This window comes from Bubalus kerabau, chromosome 13, assembly GCF_029407905.1.
Source record: "Bubalus kerabau isolate K-KA32 ecotype Philippines breed swamp buffalo chromosome 13, PCC_UOA_SB_1v2, whole genome shotgun sequence".
Lineage (NCBI taxonomy): Eukaryota > Metazoa > Chordata > Mammalia > Artiodactyla > Bovidae > Bubalus > Bubalus kerabau.
The window spans coordinates 84,162,131-84,170,462 of NC_073636.1; positions in this window are offsets into that span (position 1 = coordinate 84,162,131).

Below are 8,332 nucleotides of genomic sequence, written 5' to 3' on the forward strand. Positions count from 1 at the left end.
CACTTCATCTTTTTTCCTTAAGCATATAATTGTAGCTTGTTTACTAAACTCTCACTTCTCCAAATACATTTTTATTTAATTTTATTTTTAAACTTTACAAAATTGTATTAGTTTTGCCAAATATCAAAATGAATCCGCCACAGGTATACATGTGTTCCCCATCCTGAACCCTCCTCCCTCCTCCCTCCCCATACCATCCCTCTGGGTCGTCCCAGTGCACTAGCCCCAAGCATCCAGTATCGTGCATCGAACCTGGACTGGCAGCTCGTTTCATACATGATAGTATACATGTTTCAATGCCATTCTCCCAAATCTTCCCACCCTCTCCCTCTCCCACAGAGTCCATAAGACTGTTCTATACATCAGTGTCTCTTTTGCTGTCTCGTACGCAGGGTTATTGTTACCATCTTTCTAAATTCCATATATATGCGTTAGTATATTATATTGGTGTTTTTCTTTCTGGCTTACTTCACTCTGTATAATAGGCTCCAGTTTCATCCACCTCATTAGAACTGATTCAAATGTATTCTTTTTAATGGCTGAGTAATACTCCATTGTGTATATGTACCACTGCTTTCTTATCCATTCATCTGCTGATGGACATCTAGGTTGCTTCCATGTCCTGGCTATTATAAAGAGTGCTGCGATGAACATTGAGGTACACGTGTCTCTTTCCCTTCTGGTTTCCTCAGTGTGTATGCCCAGCAGTGGGATTGCTGGATCATAAGGCAGTTCTATTTCCAGTTTTTTAAGGAATCTCCACACTGTTCTCCATAGTGGCTGTACTAGTTTGCATTCCCACCAACAGTGTAAGAGGGTTCCCTTTTCTCCACACCCTCTCCAGCATTTATTGCTTGTAGACTTTTGGATCGCAGCCATTCTGACTGGTGTGAAATGGTACCTTATAGTGGTTTTGATTTGCATTTCTCTGATAATGAGTGATGTTGAGCATCTTTTCATGTGTTTGTTAGCCATATGTATGTCTTCTTTGGAGAAATGTCTATTTAGTTCTTTGGCCCATTTTTTGATTGGGTCATTTATTTTTCTGGAGTTGAGCTGTAGGAGTTGCTTGTATATTTTTGAGATTAGTTGTTTGTCAGTTGCTTCATTTGCTATTATTCTCTCCCATTCTGAAGGCTGTCTTTTCACCTTGATAAGAGTTTCCTTTGATGTGCAGAAGCCTTTAAGTTTAATTAGGTCCCATTTGTTTATTTTTGCTTTTATTTCCAATATTCTGGGAGGTGGGTCATAGAGGATCCTGCTGTGATGTATGTCAGAGAGTGTTTTGCCTATGTTCTCCTCTAGGAGTTTTACAGTTTCTGGTCTTATGTTTAGATCTTTAATCCATTTTGAGTTTATTTTTGTGTATGGTGTTAGAAAGTGTTCTAGTTTCATTCTTTTACAAGTGGTTGACCAGATTTCCCAGCACCACTTGTTAAAGAGATTGTCTTTAATCCATTGTATATTCTTGCCTCCTTTGTCAAAGATAAGGTGTCCATATGTGCATGGATTTATCTCTGGGCTATTTTGTTCCATTGATCTATATTTCTGTCTTTGTGCCAGTACCATACTGTCTTGATAACTGTGGCTTTGTAGTAGAGCCTGAAGTCAGGTAGGTTGATTCCTCCAGTTCCATTCTTCTTTCTCAAGATCGCTTTGGCTATTCGAGGTCTTTTGTATTTCCATACAAATTGTGAAATTATTTGTTCTAGCTCTGTGAAGAATACTGTTGGTAGCTTGATAGGGATTGCATTGAATCTACAAATTGCTTTGGGTAGTATACTCATTTTCACTATATTGATTCTTCCAATCCATGAACATGGTATATTTCTCCATCTATTAGTGTCCTCTTTGATTTCTTTCAATAGTGTTTTATAGTTTTCTATATATAGGTCTTTAGTTTCTTTAGGTAGATATATTCCTAAGTATTTTATTCTTTCCGTTGCAATGGTGAATGGAATTGTTTCCTTAATTTCTCTTTCTGTTTTCTCATTATTAGTGTATAGGAATGCAAGTGATTTCTGTGTGTTGATTTTATATCCTGCAACTTTACTATAATCATTGATTAGTTCTAGTAATTTTCTGGTGGAGTCTTTAGGGTGTTCTATGTAGAGGATCATGTCATCTGCAAATAGTGAGAGCTTTACTTCTTCTTTTCCAATTTGGATTCCTTTTATTTCTTTTTCTGCTCTGATTGCTGTGGCCAAAACTTCCAAAACTATGTTGAATAGTAATGGTGAAAGTGGGCACCCTTGTCTTATTCCTGACTTTAGAGGAAATGCTTTCAATTTTTCACCATTGAGGATAATGTTTGCTGTGGGTTTGTCATATATAGCTTTTATTATGTTGAGGTATGTTCCTTCTATTCCTGCTTTCTGGAGAGTTTTTATCATAAATGGATGTTGAATTTTGTCAAAGGCTTTCTCTGCATCTATTGAGATAATCATGGTTTTTATTTTTCAATTTGTTAATGTGGTGTATTACATTGATTTGCGGATATTGAAGAATCCTTGCATCCCTGGGATAAAGCCCACTTGGTCATGGTGTATGATCTGTTTAATGTGTTGTTGGATTCTGATTGCTAGAATTCTGTTAAGGATTTTTGCATCTATGTTTATCAGTGATATTGGCCTATAGTTTTCTTTTTTTGTGGGATCTTTGTCAGGTTTTGGTATTAGGTGGCCTCATAGAATGAGTTTGGAAGTTTACCTTCCTCTGCAATTTTCTGGAAGAGTTTGAGCAGGATAGGTGATAGCTCTTCTCTAAATTTTTGGTAAAATTCAGCTGTGAAGCCGTCTGGACCCGGGCTTTTGTTTGCTGGAAGATTTTTGATTACAGTTTCAATTTCCGTGCTTGTGATGGGTCTGTTAAGATTTTCTATTTCTTCCTGGTCCAGTTTTGGGAAGTTGTACTTTTCTAAGAATTTGTCCATTTCTTCCACGTTGTCCATTTTATTGGCATATAATTGTTGATAGTAGTGTCTTATGATCCTTTGTATTTCTGTGTTGTCTGTTGTGATCTCTCCATTTTCATTTCTAATTTTATTGATTTGATTTTTCTCCCTTTGTTTCTTGATGAGTCTGGCTAATGGTTTGTCAATTTTATTTATCCTTTCAAAGAACCAGCTTTTGGCTTTGTTGATTTTTGCTATGGTCTCTTTTGTTTCTTTTGCATTTATTTCTGCTTTAATTTTTAAGATTTCTTTCCTTCTACTAACCCTGGGGTTCTTCATTTCTTCCTTTTCTAGTTGCTTTAGGTGTAGAGTTAGGTTATTTATTTGACTTTTTTCTTGTTTCTTGAGGTGTGCCTGTATTGCTATGAACTTTCCCCTTAGGACTGCTTTTACAGTGTCCCACAGGTTTTGGGTTGTTGTGTTTTCATTTTCATTCGTTTCTATGCAAATTTTGATTTCTTTTTTGATTTCTTCTGTGATTTGTTGGTTATTCAGCAGCGTGTTGTTCAGCCTCCATATGTTGGAATTTTTAATAGTTTTTCTCCTGTAATTGAGATCTAATCTTACTGCATTGTGGTCAGAAAAGATGCTTGGAATGATTTCTATTTTTTGGAATTTACCAAGGCTAGATTTATGGCCCAGAATGTGATCTATCCTGGAGAAGGTTCCATGTGCGCTTGAGAAAAAGGTGAAATTCATTGTTTTGGGATGAAATATCCTATAGATATCAATTAGGTCTAACTGGTCTATTGTATCATTTAAAGTTTGTGTTTCCTTGTTAATTTTCTGTTTAGTTGATCTATCCATAGTTGTGAGTGGGGTATTAAAGTCTCCCACTATTATTGTGTTATTGTTAATTTCTCCTTTCATACTTGTTAGCATTTGTCTTACATATTGCGGTGCTCCCGTATTGGGTGCATATATATTTATAATTGTTATATCTTCTTCTTGGATTGATCCTTTGATCATTATGTAGTGACCTTCTTTGTCTCTTTTCACAGCCTTTGTTTTAAAGTCTATTTTATCTGATATGAGTATTGCTACTCCTGCTTTCTTTTGGTCCCTAGTTGCATGGAAAATCTTTTTCCAGCCCTTCACTTTCAGTCTGTATGTGTCCCCTGTTCTGAGGTGGGTCTCTTGTAGACCACATAGGTAGGGGTCTTGTTTTTGTATCCATTCAGCCAGTCTTTGTCTTTTGGTTGGGGCATTCAACCCATTTATGTTTAAGGTAATTACTGATAAGTATGATCCCATTGCCATTTACTTTATTGCTTTATGTTCGAATTTATACACTGTTTTTGTGTTTCCTGTCTAGAGAATATCCTTTAGTATTTGTTGGAGAGCTGGTTTGGTGGTGCAGACTTCTCTCAGCTTTTGCTTGTCTGAAAAGCTTTTGATTTCTCCTTCATACTTGAATGAGATCCTTGCTGGGTACAATAATCTGGGCTGTAGGTTATTTTCTTTCATCATTTTAAGTATGTCTTGCCATTCCCTCCTGGCTTGAAGAGTTTCTATTGAAAGATCAGCTGTTATCCTTATGGGAATTCCCTTGTGTGTTATTTGTTGTTTTCCCCTTGCTGCTTTTAATATTTGTTCTTTGTGTTTGATCTTTGTTAATTTGATTAATATGTGTCTTGGGGTGTTTTGCCTTGGGTTTATCCTGTTTGGGACTCTCTGGGTTTCTTGGACTTGGGTGATTATTTCCTTCCCCATTTTAGAGAAGTTTTCAACTATTATCTCCTCAAGTATTTTCTCATGGTCTTTCTTTTTGTCTTCTTCTTCTGGGACCCCTATGATTCGAATGTTGTAGTGTTTAATATTGTCCTGGAGGTCTCAGAGATTGTCCTCATTTCTTTTAATTTGTTTTTCTTTTATCCTCTCTGATTCATTTATTTCTACCATTCTATCTTCTAATTCACTAATCCTATCTTCTGCCTCTGTTATTCTACTATTTGTTGCCTCCAGAATGTTTTTAATTTCATTTATTGCATTATTCATTATATATTGACTCTTTTTTATTTCTTCTAGGTCCTTGTTAAACCTTTCTTGCATCTTCTCAACCCTTGTCTCCAGGCTATTTATCTGTGATTCCATTTTAATTTCAAGATTTTGGATCAATTTCACTATCATTATTTGGAATTCTTTATCAGGTAGATTCCCTATCTCTTCCTCTTTGGTTTGGTGTGGTGGTCATTTATCCTGTTCCTTTATCTGCTGGGTATTCCTCTGTCTCTTCATCTTGTTTAAATTGCTGAGTTTGGGGTGTCCTTTCTGTATTCTGGCAGTTTGTGGTGTTCTCTTTATTGTGGCGTTTCCTTGCTGTGTGTGGGTTTGTACCGGTGGCTTATCAAGATTTCCTGGTTAGGGAAGCTTGTGTCGGTGTTCTGGTGGGTGGAGCTGTATTTCTTCTCTCTGGAGTGCAATGAAGTGTCCAGTAATGAGTTATGAGATGTCTATGGTTTTGGGGTGACTTTGGACAGCCTGTATCTTGAAGCTCAGGGCTGTGTTCCTTTGTTGCTGGAGAATTTGCTTGGTATGTCTTGCCCTGGGACTTGTTGGCCCTTGTGTGGTGCTTGGTTTCAGTGTTGGTATGGAGGCGTTTGATGCGCTCCTGTCAATTAATGTTCCTTGGAGTCAGCATTTCCCTGGAGTCAGGGTTTGGACTTAAGCCTCCTGCTTCCAGTTATTGGTCTTATTTTTACAGTAGTTTCAAAACTTCTCCTTCTATACAGCACCATTGATAAAACATCTACATTAAAGATGAAAAGTGTCTCTACTGTGAGGGTCACCCAGAGAGGTTCACAGCATTACTTGGAGAAGTGAAGAGGGAGGAAGGAGTTAGAGGTGACCCGAATGAGATGAGGTGGAATCAATAGTGGAGAGAGTGGGCTAGCCAGTAATCACTTCCTTATGTGCACTCCACAACTGGACCGCTCAGAGATGTTCATGGAGTTATACAGAGAAGAGAAGAAGGAGGAAGGAGACAGAGGTGGCCAGAAGGATAAAAAGGGGGAATGAAAAGGAGGGAGACAGATCCAGCCAGTAATCAGTTCCCTAAGTGTTCTCCACCGTCTGGAACACACAGAAATTCACAGAGTTGGGTAGAGTAGAGAGGGGTTAGGGAGGAGACACAGGTGACCTGGTGGAGAAAAAGGAGAGTCCAAAGGGAGAGAGAGCAGTGAAGCCAGTAATCTCGCTCCCTAGTGAAAAATGGGTACTGAAGATTGGGTTCTTAAAGGTACAAAATTGGTAACAAATACATAAAAGCAAAAATTGAAAATCTAGAGTAGAGTTTGGAATTTCAAAAATACGATGTTAAAGAAAAGAAGAAGGAAAAGAAAGAGAGAGAAAACAAACAAACAAAAACAAACAAGGTCACGAAAATTATAAAGAAAATATAGGTACAAAATTGATAACTAATACCAAAAAGCAAAAGTTAAAAATCTAGAGTAGAGTTTGGAATTTCAAAAATATAATGTTAAAAAAAAGAAGAAGAAAAATAAAGAGAGAAAAAAACAAACAAAAACAAACAATGTCGCAAAAATTATAAAGAAAATACAGGTACAAAATTGATATCAAATACCAAAAAGCATAAATTAAAAATCTAGAGTAGAGTTTGGAATTTCAGATATACAATGTTATATAAAAGAAGAAGAGAAAGAAACAGAGAAAAAAAAGTCACAGAAATTATTAAAAAAACTATAGGTACAAAATTGATAACATATACTAAAAAGCTAAAATTAAAAATCTAGAGTAGAGTTTGGAATTTCAAAAACACAATGTTAAAGAAAAGAGGAAAAAAAAGGTCAAAAAATTATAAAAAATATATATATGAAGTTTGCTGAAGAAAAAAAATAGGGTCTTTTTTTTTTTGCAAAGTAATAGGTTATAAAAGTGAAAATTAAAGGAACAATAGAGGACTTAAAATTTTTTTAAAAAATAAAAAGAAAGAATGATCGTAAAAATAGTAAAAATATATCTAGGACTTTCTCTGGTTTTGTTGTGAGTATTATGGGTTCAGTTCATTTTTGGCTAGTTCCTTGGTCCGACTTATATTTCTCAAGATCTATAGGCCCCTTCCTATGTAGTCGGTAGTAACCACAGGGTTTTAATCTATTGCCTGTAGCTTCCAAGGCGTTTCCCTCTGTTATAGCTTCTTCTGTTTGCTGGTCTCTTCAGTGTCTGGTTTCCACCCTGACACAAAGGGGACGGTGGAGGACACTTTTTTTTTTTTTAAGGCTCACTTGTTCAGCCGCGCTGTGGGGAGGGAGGGAGGGATGCTGCAAACAGATAACGCTGGCGTGCGCTCGCAGTGCCTCAGCCACACTGGGTCTGCCCCTGCTCACGGCGTGTGTAGCCTCCCTGCCCACACTGCTCGGGCTCTAGGTTGTTCCACCGGGAACCATCCGAGGCCGGCCCTGGGCTGCATGCACCTCCCATGTCCAAGCCGCTCAGGTTCAGGCACTCGGGTAGTCCTCAGAGATGCAGACTCGGTTGGGCCTGCATTTTGTGCTCTTCCCAGGTCCAAGCAGCTCAGGTGATGTGTTTGGCGGGCGCCAATGCTGCGACTTATCGCCTCCCCGCCACTCGGTTATCTGGGTGTACAACCGGCGCACCTTCTCAGGCAGATGTTGACCATCCAGACCCCCAAGAAGTTTTAGTTAGCAAAGAAGCCTGCTTACAGTTTTATAGATAATGTCTCTCTGGGGCTGCGATTGCCCCCTTCCAGCTCTGGCTGCCTGTCACCGGAGGGGGAAGGTCTGCAGCCAGCTATCTCTGTTCAGTCCTTTCTTCCGTGCGCAGGCCTGGCGGTGTCTTAGGTTAGGGCTGGCTTTTCGTGTGGTAGATGTTCCACAGTCTGGTTTGCTAGCCCAAATAATTTCGCTCAGATAGCACTCAGGGTATTCAGGCCAGGTTCTTACTCTAAGCGATGCAGCCCGCGCCGCACATCCCTGACCAGCCCCCGCTTGCTAATGGCATGTGCAGGCGTCTGCGCTGCTTCTCCACTGGGGGAGTTACCATAGGGCTTGCAATCTGTGAGTTTTAATTGTTTATTTATTTTTTCTCCCTGTTATGTTGCCCTCTGTGCTTCTAAAGCTAGGCACAGATTCAGCAGTGAGAAGGTTTCCTGGTGTTTGGAAACTTCTCTCTTTTTAAGACTCCCTTCCCAGGATGGAACTCCATCCCTCCCTCTTTTGTCTCTTTTTTTGTCTTTTATATTTTTTCCTACCTCCTTTCAAAGACTTGGGTTGCTTTTCTGTGTGCCTGTTGTCCTCTGCCGGCATTCAGAAGTTGTTCTGTGGAATTTACTCGGCGTTTAAATGCTCTTTTGATGAATTTGTGGGAGAGAAAGTGTTCTCCCCGTCCTACTCCTCTGCC